Raw genomic sequence first — 14,604 nt, forward strand, 5'->3', positions numbered from 1 at the left:
TGGAAAAAACTGAAAGATAAATAACAACTAAAAATAAACTATGTGTGAGCAAGAAGGTAATAACCGAGCACTTTGCTCCCCGACAACGACGTCGGAAAATCTTGATGACCTGCAAGGGCATAGCGATCTTGCAATTCGCGATAAGTAGAGTATGTCGATCCCATAGGGAACGATTGCAAATGAAACTGCCAACCTCGCAACTATGTCATCACACACGCGGGTACGTTCACGCCTAGAGCGTTATCTGGAAATAGTCCACTACTGCAGGATGCTGCTAACACGACACTACAATCAGAGACCCTTCGACGAAACTGTGTGCAATGCAATAATCGCAAACGGTGGTGTAAGAAACCATCAAAAAAGGTGCAAAACGTTTGCGATGACGGATGCATCAAACATGGTTTAGATTTTGGTTGCATGTGCGATTCAGGGCATACGGTTTAGTTAAATTAACTGTTTGCGATGAGGAGGAACAAAAGAAATGGGCAGTCAGATGAAGGTGTGTGCGATATACAACATACGGTTCACTTGGATGAACTTTTCGTGATTAGGCAACACAAAAGAAACTATTAGCCAAATCAAGGTGTGTGCGATATACGGCATGCAGTTCACTCGGATGAACTGTTTGCGTTGAGACAAGAGAACAGAAACAGTTCAACTTAACAAGATGTGTGTGATACGCGGCAAACAGGTCTGTAGTCGGAAACGTGTGCGAAGACCGATAACAACACAGACAATTGCTGCTAACAAGCCGTGTGTGTTGTGAGCAAACGATTGCTGGTATACAACTGTGACTGAGTGATGAAAACATCACTGACGGGTTCCATTGTTTAGTCCATGTGCGATGTGATTTTCTTTGTCCGCACAACATCTATGCTCTGTCTACAGAGCATCAACATATATACTTAAAAAGACAGCATTGCATAAGCAAATTAAGCATACAATTACACAAGTGACTACACACATAACATTTCCACACACCAAAGTAAGCAATTACATGCATACTAAACTAGGAGAAATGAGGATGTAATCGTCTACTTATTGTTGCGACGACGCTTGCCATTGCTCTGCTTCCGGCTGGATCCCTGGCCTTTTTGGGGAAGGAGGCACTTCCTCATGTAAACGATCTGCATGTACATGTTGTAGCTCGTGTACGCCTCCTTGTCCGCGTACACGACGTGAGCTTTGTCGAGTTTCTCCGTCCAGGCCGAGTGCCAGGCACGCTTGTCCTTGTTGCACGAATCCTTCATGTCTCTGTAGTACGGGTTGATGATGCCCTCGGCGAGGTGAACCAGTGAGTCCTTCTCATGCTCCTTGCTGCCCCAGATCTTGTATTGGCCCTGGATGTCGACAACATTCTGGCAGGTGATGCCCGAATTCTCGAGCGCCTTTACATCGTTGGTGATGTCCACCATAATGAACATGTAGTGGGGGCTATTGACAAACCTGGCGAAACGCTCGCAAGGCCTTGTGACCAGGCAGTAGTGGTAGACGAGGACGTGATGGCGCACGCACATTTGCACGACGGCAACCTTGGGACGAGACCCGACACGAGCGCGGGTGTACTCGAGGTCGAACCCGACCACCTTTTATTTCTCCTTGGCAAGCAACAGCTCCATGATGTGGATGGAGTACTCCACCCAAACCGGGTCGTTGGTGTACACCACCGAGAGGTCCAAGAACCTTTTGTGGGTGTCCACCACGGCATGCATGGTGAACTGCTGCTCGTCATCGGCAGCCGCTCGGAGTGCCATTAGAGCTGCGCAGGATACCCTCTAAGAATTTCTCATGGTGGGTGTGCTTCTTGCAATGGTGGGGCGCGATCGAAAGGTTGAAGAGACACAAGGGTCAAATGGCTGCTGTAATAAATGGGGGCCGGCCGTCCTGTAATCGTCACATCTTGTCACGGCGTTCATAGCGGAGGATTCCAGTGCACGATTGACAACACTGCATCGCACGCACTTCGTTTGACCACGTGTGGGCTCGAAGAGGCGCCAAATGTATCGTCGGTGAGCCTGTTCCCGCGCTACCACGCAGTTTACCATGCAAGCTTCCCGCCAGGCTAGTTTGGGCACGCGTCGGCTAGAAGATTGACAAATTGTGGGCATTTATTGGCAAAAAGCTTTGTAAAAATGAAGTGTGTGGAATGACTTCGGTCATAAGTTTACCCGTGGGTGATGAGGTCAAAGTTACACAGAAGGGTGATGATGGACATACGAGTGCGATAATTAATTATGTGCTCTACAGGGCACACGGTGGAAGAAACCAACTGTGTGCAATAATGTCAAAGATCACATTCCAGTTAGCTATACATATCGTGTGCTATGAGATCGACAATGTAAACAAATTCGAGAATGGTTAAAAAATCTAAGACCATTGCATATTAAGGTCAAAATAGTGCTACCAATATACGAGTCTCATGCGATGCCATTTCAACGATTGTACCACAAAAGCTCGAAATATTACAAGGTTCAAATTCTAGAGTTATATGGCTCAAATTCGAAGATTACAAGGTTCAAACTGATATTAGAAATGAAATTCAGCTCATCAGCTACAAACGCTCGCGCTGATCCGCTGAACATGGATATCAGAGAGGTTCAAAATAATATTACCACTTCTAAGTCTGGTTTCGAAACCTCACAATTTTTGCAAACGGATCAGCCACTGAGAAGTCATGTATGGAGTTGACATGACTCTGTCATCTGAAGTTCCAAAATGAGATTCAGCATTTTTGGAGCCTATTCCATTCTGCCGCAGGTGCCGGCGCTGATCAATAAACCATTCATTTTTGCGAAATAAATGTAGCGCAAACCTCATTTCCTTCAGCACCCTTGCTCTGAGAATAAAGAACCTGGGGAATATAATCTTCGGTAAGGTCCCTCGGTAGGAGTTCAAAAGTAATTTCTGAGAGATGCAGATCTAGTATTCGACGTGATTGTTATATTGTATCACATTATCCACCGTTGGGCCTAATCTTATCTGCAAAAGAAGAAAACGTGTTAGTGCCTACATGCTGTTTTGAACATTACTACAGGCCTATTTGGTTTGCAGGATTTGTAAAATGCACTGACATGTCATCTTCGATCTGACATGATTAATATGGGCATTTCATTACATTCTAAAAAAATGTAGCCTTCTTCACAAGAGGTTGGAGTGGATGAAAAGTTTCCTAAGAAAACTAGTACAGATGAATCCAAAGGAGAAATGCTTATTGATTGTAACCATATGGATCAAGCAACCAATATGTGGGGGGGGGACATGTATGTACTGAAATCCTCCAAAAGATCCTTCGGAAATCGTAGTACATTGTCATTGTAAACTTGGAAAAAGGTGTCACAAATTGAACTCCCTTATGGTTACCATTTAAAAGGAAAGGAACATCACCTTGATATATAGCTTCTCCAGGCACGGAAAGCATCTCAGGAAACTGACAACTTGCTCCGGGTTGGGGCCGATAGATTCTAGTGCCAAGACCTTCACTGTGCGCAGTTTTGGGGTCAAGCTTGTCAGAATCATTTTTTGAATGACAAGCGTACAAACATCTTCAAAATTAGAAATAATGTTAATTTGTAGAAGGAGAGGTAGAAGGCGGCTGTTGTACTTGAACGGGTGTGGATCCAATAACAAGTTCGGAGTATTTGTCAGACGAGTAGCTCACCACTGTCAATTTCGGCGCAGAAATGACATTGATTCTTGTTGGACCTTCTTTATCAACTACAAGTAATCTCTCAAGTGCAGGTGTGTCCTCAATGACCATACCGTGGTACACATCTTGTGATGTCTTCCTGCCGCACCAGCAACACACATAAATAGTCCGAAGAGTCATGGAGGTGATGTGGAAGGTACTCAACCCATTGATCGCCTGAAGACGAAGGTACTCGAGTGCACTACAGCCACGGAGCAGGCGCTCCATGTCACTGTTTGAGAGGCAGATGGCGACGAGCTCGAGGTGCTTCAGTCGTGGTAGAATAAGAGCGGGCGCGTCATTAAGGGGGATGGAAGTTCCTGAACTGGGCGACGCGCAGCATGGGCGTGAGGCGGAGTGCGGACATTGGCAGCGACCGCATATGCCCATCATCAAAAGTGAGCTCCTCGAGTTGATCTAGGGCGGGGGATCGGAACCAGTCGTCATGCTTGGCTTGGTCCTTGCCGTTGGAATCGAACTTGCCCATTCTAAGGCCTCTGGTTGGGCCAAGGTGACTCACTACAAGAAATATGTCAACTGGTGACCGTCTGTCAGTGACCCTGGAAGAATTGGTCACAAAACTATGACCATTTCAGATCAATCGGTCAAAAGCTGTTCGGGGGGCTCACAAAACTATAACGACCATTTTGGTCAGAAAGGTCGTAATTTCCTTACATGAAATGGTCATAAAGCAGACAGCACTGGTTCGCTGCCTTATTTCTAGTTGATCATGACCAATATAGATGGTCACAACATTTTAAACATGGATGCATTGATATGACTGGACGGACACATCATCAATTCAGCCTTTGTGTCATGTCATTTTGGCTTATGTGTCACTTCTAGCAGTTGGTTTCCACACTCACATATTTACTAAAATGATCTGTGGGCCTACCACTGACATGCGGGGCCAACTAACACAACACCTATGGCATGTGGGGTCGTCCTCCCTTAGAGTAAATGACCTGCAAATTGTTGGTGAATAAAAGAAGCAAAAAATGGCTGCCGCGAGACTCAAATCCGCGATCTCTACCACTAGGTTGTTGTATCAATAGCGTGCGCGATTTATTTAAAGGATCCATCCGACTGGACTTGGGCTTGGCAAATAAAAGAAGCAAAAAGAGCCTCCAGGACTCGAACTCGCGACCTCTCGCGTCAACTTCAGAGCACATTACCACCAGGCTACCACAATGTTGGTCTATCAATAGCGTGCGCGGAGTATTTAAAGTATCTATCCGACTGGGCTTTGGCCCATTAAGGAATAAGGGTTGTTGTCGACTCTATGCGTGCTTGGGCCGGCCCAAGGCTGGGCTCCCTCCTTTTTCGTTAGTTTTTTGTTTTGTGTTTTCTTTTTCTGTTTTTATTTTTTGCTTCATAAAAAAGTTGGGGATTTCAAAAATGTTTATAATTAAAAAATGTACACTAATGCAAGGCAACGTTCACGAATTCAGAAGTGTGATCAAAAAAGTTTTTTAATTCAATGAAAACATTTTTTATTTCATGAAATGTTTTGAATTCAAGAACATTTTTTAATTCAACAAACATTTTTCCAAATGTCATGAACATTATTGAAATATGATGAACACTTTTTGAATTTAATAAAAAAATTCTAAAATGCATCTCTCTAAAAAAGCTTATTCATTATAGGAAAATTTTGAAACAACTTAATAATATAAAATCATGAGAATAGGAAAATAAAACACCCTAGAATCGTGAGGGGGTCTTGCAAAAATTTTGCTGGATCTCTAATGAAATAACTATTTGTGTGCCTAGAAATAATTTTTGGAAAAATAAAGAACAAACTATGAAACAACGGTAGTTCAAATCACTAGGGGTCGAATCTTACAAAACTTTTGAATTATCTCTGATTAAATCGATAGTTGTGCACCTAGAAATGATTTTTGTAAAAAACAAAGAGCAAACTATAAGGTAGCTGCAGTTCAAATTTGACCCGCTTTCAGCTGGATAGGCAGAAATTTATCTTTTTCACAAGAGATGGGTCGAAACTTTTTACACCCAACCATTTGGTCAATTGTGCATTAAATATGTCCTAGTACTTTAGAAAATTGATTTGGTACAATTTTGAAAACAAATATATGGTAGGTCCTTCACAAAAAAAACTCATTTTGGGTACTCGAAAAATGGAAAATGAAATTCCCGTCCAAAGAAAATGAAAACTTCCTTAGGCAACATTGTTTGTCATTTTAATATGCACCCTTGTGCATAATATGAGATCATTTGAACAAACTATGCCATGAATGTGGCCATAAGATTGAGCATTTGGGTTGAAAGCCATTCATCTTCACACTTGATAGCTCATTTCTGAGAACAATTTTTAAAAATAATTGCCGTATTACAAGTTTATAATTTTTGCTGGTAACTTGGTCACATATAATGACACAATGCGAAGGTTTCTTGATTTTTTGATTTTTTTTAATTTTTTATGCCCGTTTCAAGATGCGGTCAAAACGGCGGGAATGAGCGTTCCTAGCTAGTGGTTGAATCTTGGATTTTTTTGATTAAATAGATACTTATGTACCTAGAAATGATTTTTGGAAAAAATAAAGAGCAAACTACGAGCTAGCTAAAGTTCAATTTCTACCCGCTTCCAGCTGAATCGGCGGAAATTTGTCTTTTTCACGAGAGGTGGATCAAAACTTTTAACACGCAACCATTTGGTCAATTGTTCATTAAATATGTCCTAGTATTTTAGAAAATTGATTTGGTACAATTTTGCAACAAATATATGGTAGGTCCTTCACAAAAAAACCTCTTTTCGGGCACTCAAAAAATGGAAAATGAATTTTCCGTGCAAAGAAAATGAAAACTCCCTTCGGCAACATTGTTTGGAATTCCAAGATGCACCATTGTGCACAATATGAGATCATTTGAACAAACTATGCCATGAATGTGGCCATAAGATTGAGAATTTGGGTTGAAAGCCATTCATCTGCACACTTGATAGCTTGTTTCTGAGAACAATTTTTTAAAATAATCGCTGTATTAGAAGTTTATAATTTTTGCTGGTAACTTGGTCACATATAATGACACGATGCGAAGGTTTTCCAATTTTTTTTTTAAATTTCTATGCCCGTTTCAAGATGCGATCAAAACGACGGGCATGACCGTTCGTAGCTAGTGGTTGAATCTTGAAATTTTTTTGGTGTTTCTCTGATTAAATAGATACTTATGTACCTAGAAATGATTTTTGGAAAAAATAAAGAACAAACTACGAGGTAGCTACAGTTCAAATTTGACCCGCTTCCAACTGAATCGGCGGAAATTTGTCTTTTTCACGAGAGGTGGATCAAAACTTTTTACACCCAACCATTTGGTAAATTGTGCATTAAATATGTCCTAGTATTTTAGAAAATTGATCTGGTACAATTTTGCAACAAATATAGGGTAGGTCCTTCACAAAAAACCCTCTTTTCGAGCACTCGGAAAATGGAAAATGAATTTTCCGTGCAAAAAAAATGAAAACTCCCTTCGGCAACATTGTTTGGAATTCCAAGATGCACCATTGTGCACAATATGAGATCATTTGAACAAACTATGCCATGAATGTGGCCATAAGATTGAGAATTTGGGTTGAAAGCCATTCATCTTCACACTTGATAGCTCCTTTCTAAGAACAATTTTTTAAAATAATCGCTGTATTAGAAGTTTATAATTTTTGCTGGTAACTTGGTCACATATAATGACACAATGCGAAGGTTTTCCAATTTTTTTGTTTTTTTTTGAAATTTCTATGCCCGTTTCAAGATGCGATCAAAACGACGGGCATGACCGTTCGTAGCTAGTGGTTGAATCTTGGAATTTTTCTGGTGTTTCTCTGATTAAATAGATACTTATGTACCTAGAAATGATTTTTGGAAAAAATAAAGAACAAACTACGAGGTAGCTACAGTTCAAATTTGACCCACTTCCAGCTGAATCGGCGGAAATTTGTCTTTTTCACGAGAGGTGGATCAAAACTTTTTACACCCAACCATTTGGTCAATTGTGCATTAAATATGTCCTAGTATTTTAGAAAATTGATCTGGTACAATTTTGCAACAAATATATGGTAGGTCCTTCACAAAAAACCCTCTTTTCGAGCACTCGAAAAATGGAAAATGAATTTTCCGTGCAAAGAAAATGAAAACTCCCTTCGGCAACATTGTTTGGAATTCCAAGATGCACCATTTTGCACAATATGAGATCATTTGAACAAACTATGCCATGAATGTGGCCATAAGATTGAGAATTTGGGTTGAAAGCCATTCATCTTCACACTTGATAGCTCGTTTCTGAGAACAATTTTTTAAAATAATCGCTCTATTAGAAGTTTATAATTTTTGCTGGTAACTTGGTCACATATAATGGCACAATGCGAAGGTTTTCCAATTTTTTTTTTAATTTCTATACCCGTTTCAAGATGCGATCAAAACGACGGGTATGACCGTTCGTAGCTAGTGGTTGAATCTTGGAATTTTTTTGGTGTTTCTCTGATTAAATATATACTTATGTACCTAGAAATGATTTTTGGAAAAAATAAAGAACAAACTACGAGGTAGCTACAGTTCAAACTTGACCCGCTTCTAGCTGAATCGGCGGAAATTTGTCTTTTTCACGAGAGGTGGATCAAAACTTTTTACACCCAACCATTTGGTCAATTGTGCATTAAATATGTCCTAGTATTTTAGAAAATTGATCTGGTACAATTTTGCAACAAATATATGGTAGGTCCTTCACAAAAAACCCTCTTTTCGAGCACTCGAAAAATGGAAAATGAATTTTCCGTGCAAAGAAAATGAAAACTCCCTTAGGCAACATTGTTTGGAATTCCAGGATGCACCATTGTGCACAATATGAGATCATTTGAACAAACTATGCCATGAATGTGGCCATAAGATTGAGCATTTGGGTTGAAAGCCATTCATCTTCACACTTGATAGCTCGTTTCTGAGAACACTTTTTTAAAATAGTCGCTGTATTAGAAGTTTATAATTTTTGCTGGTAACTTTGTCACATATAATGACACAATGCGAAGGTTTTCCATTTTTTGTTTTTTGTTTTGAATTTTTAATGCCCATTTCAAAATCCAGTCAAAATGACGGGCATGACCGTTCATAGCTAGTGGTTGAATCTTGGAATTTTTTTGGTGTTTCTCTGATTAAATAGATACTTATGTACCTAGAAATTATTTTTGGAAAAAATAAACAGCAAACTACGAGGTAGCTATAGTTCAAATTTGACCCGCTTGCACCTGAATCGGCGAAAATTTGTCTTTTTCACGAGAGGTGGATCAAAACTTTTTACACCCAACCATTTGGTCAATTGTGCATTAAATATGTCCTAGTATTTTAGAAAATTGATCTGGTACAATTTTGCAACAAATATATGGTAGGTCCTTCACAAAAAACCTATTTTCGGGCACTCGAAAAATGGAAAATGAATTTTCCGTGCAAAGAAAATGAAAACTCCCTTAGGCAACATTGTTTGGAATTCCAGGATGCACCATTGTGCACAATATGAGATCATTTGAACAAACTATGCCATGAATGTGGCCACAAGATTGAGCATTTGGGTTGAAAGCCATTCATCTTCACACTTGATAGCTCGTTTCTGAGAACACTTTTTTAAAATAATCGCCGTATTAGAAGTTTATAATTTTTGCTGGTAACTTGGTCACATATAACGACACAATGCGAAGGTTTTCCTTTTCTTTTTTGATTTTTTTATGCCCGTATCAAAATGCAGTCAAAACGACGGGCATGACCATTTGTATCTATGTGTGGAATCTTGCAAAGCTATTGGCGCGTCTCTGATGAAATATATACTTGTGTATCTTAAAATGATTTATGTAAAAAATAACGAGCAAGATATGAAGTAGGTGTAGTTCAAATTTGACCCAGTTCCAGCTGATTCGGAAGGAACCCGTTTAAATGGGCAAAAATAGATAGAAAGATTGGAAATGCATTAAAGTTGGTGATCATCCATAAAATGTGGTACAATTTGAGTGAAAATTTTAGTGGTGCCATTTTGCAAACTAATACTGGTAGTTGCTTCACATTTTACTATGTTTTTAGCACTTAGAAACTATTTTAAATGACAAAAATATCGAACCAATCAGGATCTCTCCCTGGATCGCCCCACTCTATGAAATCTGAGCCGTCCACGGCGGACGGGTCCAACGTCCACCCTCCCACCCACCCACACCCACCCACCCACTCTCCCCCGCACACCACTCGTCCCCCGCATGACTTCCCCTCCTCTCTCTCCGAGATCCATACGCCGCCGCCACCATCCCCTCCCCTTCCCGCAGATCCAAAACCATGGCGACGGTCCTGCGGATCGGAAAGCCGTGGCAGCGGACCTCATAGATCCATCTCCCTCACCCCCTCAGCCCCCACGCACCCACGGCCGCCACCCCCAACCCTCTCCATCCCTATCTGATCTCGATCAGCCCTGCTCTCCACCGCCCTCCTCGGCCACGCCGGAGATAAAGGCGTCGCCGCCCAGCAACCACGGCTGGCTTGCTCGCCGGCGAGCACGACGCTCCATCAAGCTGGCCGGACTAGTAATTGCTGGTACGCGCATCTCCTTGTCCATTCCGTGCTGCTACAAATCCATGGCCTCTCTTGGCTCCGAGCAGTAGATCCTGATAGTAAAATCCCTGGCGGCGGATTTTTTTGCTCTGTTCGACGAACTGGGTGGGGATTTTTTTTCCTTTTCAAGGCTGGTCGTGGAAAGGGGGATCGGTCACCGGGTTGGCTGGTTTGCTGGTTGCCGTGAGAAAACCCTAGTTCGTCGTTGTGGTAGGGTAGGGGCGCCCAAATTAGCCCTTCATGCGTGACAAGTCATGCCCGAGGGCCAAGGGTTTTCGTCAGTTGGATCGATCGATGCGGCTATTCATAGATCGGTCATGGGGTTAATTTGCCAGTGTTGTTGCGGAATTAGGTGTCAGGATGCATAATAAGGCTAAAATCTGGCGTTACTTGCACTTGGTTTGATTCAGAAAACCCGAAAATTCTCCCCGATTGGTTAATCATTTATGCATGCCCTTCATGTTTGATTAGTACATGCATGTTTCACCCGTCCTATATGGATAGATTGCTGCTTGTTAGGCACGATGGTACATGGACATGGTTTGGTCACATGGAAATGGGGATGGGGATTTGGGTAGGCAGGTCGGCACGAATGGTTGGCTGTTGTTGCCCTGTTTATTTTAGTCAGAGGACCATGTATGATTGCTTGCACGCACCACTCACTCAAGCATATGGTTCTTTTACCAAGTCAAATGTTTTGGAATGAGAACGATTAGTTCTGCTCTAGCTGGCATAAACACATCAATGTGGCGGTGGGTGTTACGGGCCCTCTAACCGTCAAGAAAATATATTAGCAACTGATACATACAGTACATCACGTGTTTATTGGAAATTCATGTGCTTAAAGACAGCAAGATTTCTGTCCTGTAATTCGAGCACAATGCTTGGGGTGTATAGCAACATTTCTCTATATATCGTGTACTAACATTTGTCTGATCATGATATGTGCAGTTAGATCCTTCGAGAGCAATGGGAGCAGGCAATGATGGTCATGGGTACCCACCCGGTGGCTAGGGGGGATACCCTCCTACAGGGTACCCGCCGCAGCAGGGAGGTTACCCTCCACAGCAAGGATACCCGCCTGCACCTAGAGCTTACCCATCTGCACTAGTAATTCACCAATGATTCTTAAGTTCTACCTGTGAGCACCAAATGTTTGGGAACTCTTTTGTAATTTGGTTAATCAACATTTGTATTATACCACTTCCTGGTTGCCCTATCAAATATTATACCATTGCACTATTTAGTTACTTTTCAAAGTTGTGATAAATATAGTTCTTTTTTACTTTCAAGATAGCATCAAATTCATGTCTTCCATTTTTCTCATCTACGCTGCGTGTCTATATATAGCAGCACAGTTTTAGTTGCTCTGTAGGTTATCAGTAGAACTCAACTAGCCAATTAACAAGTGAACTCACTATGCATTTGCTGAATCCATATTTGGAAAGTTCACTGACCCTGCTACTATAACAAACTGCTACTGGTGGCTCTTTCCCAGGTAGTACATGCATCATCAGTCCTATAGAGCTGCTGCTCATGTACTCATTTTGTTCTACGAAAGTGGGAGGGCAGGGGCCTTGATTTTCTTGCATAATTTGAGCAAATTTGAGCAAATGTGATTTTTATTCTCTGAAGTTGATTCTCATGTGTGGTCATACCAGCAACACATGCTTAAGACATAGTGGCTGGACTGTAGATGTTTGAATCAGGAAAAAATTGTGGGGAAATGGTCCATTTATCCTTTATTGCTTTGTGTTTTCTCTTCTAGAATTAGTATACTTTACTTATATGTTTATATGTTGAATGGCAGAAGCTCAAGGTGAAGAAGGCCATCGAGAAGGGCAACGCCGACGGTGCCCAGATCTATTCAGAGAACGCCATCCGCAAGCGCACTGAGCACATGAACTACCTCTGCCTCGCCTCCCGCCTCGCCCCATATGCCCATGAGTGATATATACTACTTGCCTGCTGCTGTATCATATTGCTTAATTTTTTACATCAGATTTATGTACGGTAAATGTCGTCTCATCAACTATGAAGAGAATTGGTGGTGGTTAGGGTGTTCTGGTGCTTACATAATATTCTTTCAGGCCTTTTGAGATAGAGTTCTTTAGCTGACAAGTTTAGCAAATGCTGCAGTGCTTATGGTTTAGTTTTACACCTGCGTAAAAATGAATGGTTGCTACTGTTTCTAGTTTTAGGTTTGGATGAGATGCATGTTTGCATGCTCGTGCTTCTGTCTTTACAATCTATACTACTGCTATTGTCATATCCTGGTTGTTTTGTTGCTATCAATATTTGTCCCATGTTTTGTTTCCTTGCATGTTTACTACTACAATCTATACTACTGCTATTGTCATATCTACTACTTGTGGTATCTATATCTGCTATTGTCATATCTCTGTTCAAATGTATAGTCAAACATCTTTGTACTACTGTTGTTGTTGTATGGAAAACACCAGAGGCAAATCATATTTGTGATGCAGTTTATGTAACTTGGCATTTCTACATGGCTTGTTTATATTGGCAATTATACACTAATGACGATGTTTACCTGCACTGCTTAATTTTGTTTATCTTGATCTTGATGGGAAAAACAACACATGTTTCTTTTCTGTCTAAGACACAACAAACATGTCTTTTTGATTGTTGAGCTTAATTATAGGCTCTTGTGCAGCAGCAACCGTTGATTTCGATTTCAGCTGATCAATCATCTGTCCTTCTGCAGCACAAGGGTTCCATGGGGATACAACAGCAGCAGGACGACCATGACTACACCATTGCTGCCAGGTACTAATCCCACTCAGCTCTTTCCTGTAGCGCATCCATTACTCATAGCCTTGCTGCCCCCAAATCACGACCGATGAGATAATGTCATGTAGAGTGGATTTTTTGTTTCCTAGCTTAGCAATTGAGTTAAAGCAATGTAATATAAGTATGAGCACTGAACCATTGTACAACTGTTCACATATTTTTTTGCATTTTTTATAAATGATGATAGTTTGTGCAAGATGTTCACATGTTAATTTTTGTTGACTAAAATCTCTTATGCCGTTGACTTAGCTTGACCCAAAACAGCAGCATCCTTGATGCGTACTAACCTTCACCTCGTTCTTTCTCTCGCAGTCTCGAAGGTGGTCGTATGCAAGGCACCAAGGTGCATGGTGCTCGCAAGCGATGAACGGAGGCAGTTCGACATCGGCTACGCAAACCACCATTGTGAGCTCCTCCCTTTGCTATGCTACAATCATGCTCTGTTTCATGGGTTAGTTAAGATTTTGATGCTTTTCGAGCCGTGGTTGAGTCCTTGCAGACTGTTGTGCCGATGATCAAGTGCTGGTGCCTCATCTGGCTATTTTATTTGCTGCCAGTAATTAGTAGTATTAGAGTGTCGCTGGTTTATTAGGATGTGGCTGAAACCATTGGATGGCCTTCCTGTACATGTTATCTAGCATTAGTACTTGTCCCATTTTTTGTTTCCTTGCTGGACATGCATGTTATGGTTCAAGTATCGATGATATCTAGTAGATAGTTTGCTACCTATATACCTACTGCTGATTGATGCTCTTATGGTTAGCATTATACTCCTGGAATCATATTATACTATATCTAGTGTTCTTGTGGTTCTGTGAAGATGCATCACAAACATCTAGGTCTTTGAAGTTGGCTGGATCTGTTGCTTTATCATATATTTGGCCCATAAATCTACATTTCTGTTAGATCTCTTTCAATATATAATTTTTCAATGGTCTGTACACTAAACCTGGAGGTTTGCAAATCTACTCCAGGAATAATAGCGACTCTAATGCTGGTAGCCTATGTGTTCACTCTTTTACAGGAGCTCCAGTTCTACGAAATTTCAAGTTCGAAGCCGTATAGCCCTACTCAGCAAAGAGCTGTGACTGTAAATATTGTAATAGTAGGCATATTTGGGTTGTAAAACACTATGTACAGATTGTAGTAGACTTAGTTGTATTTGGTGAACTATATTTGTACGAGTTAGTTGTATTTGGTGAACTATATTTGTATTGTTCCGTCTGAAATATTGACTATGTATGTGATTTGAAAACGTGTGGAATGGAAACCTGACTCATGGGACCCACTTATGAAAATAATTTGAGCAGCTTTGAAATTTCTGTTAAGTGGGCCCAATGTGTGAGATGATGACAAGTGGGACCTATCTGATTGATTTGACCAGCCCTAAAATATAATGGCCCAAACAATTTTAAAAGGCCATGGCCCAACAATAAAAAAGGCTGCAATGTTGGGCTTGGCCCATGAAGCCGATCAAAAATTGATAGAAAAAATATAAAAAGGCCGAATTAA

The 14,604-nt window shown here is 41.1% G+C and overlaps 1 long non-coding RNA gene across 1 annotated transcript; it reads left to right on the forward strand.

Annotated features, from left to right (window-relative positions):
• Positions 1-10,101: 10,101 nt before the first annotated feature.
• On the forward strand, positions 10,102-14,393 carry LOC123493678 (uncharacterized). Its single transcript, XR_006662377.2, has 3 exons — positions 10,102-10,260; positions 11,230-13,068; positions 13,405-14,393. It is a non-coding gene; the product is annotated as an uncharacterized lncRNA (long non-coding RNA).
• The last annotated feature ends 211 nt before the right edge of the window (positions 14,394-14,604 follow it).

This window comes from Aegilops tauschii, chromosome 4, assembly GCF_002575655.3.
Source record: "Aegilops tauschii subsp. strangulata cultivar AL8/78 chromosome 4, Aet v6.0, whole genome shotgun sequence".
NCBI lineage: Eukaryota > Viridiplantae > Streptophyta > Magnoliopsida > Poales > Poaceae > Aegilops > Aegilops tauschii.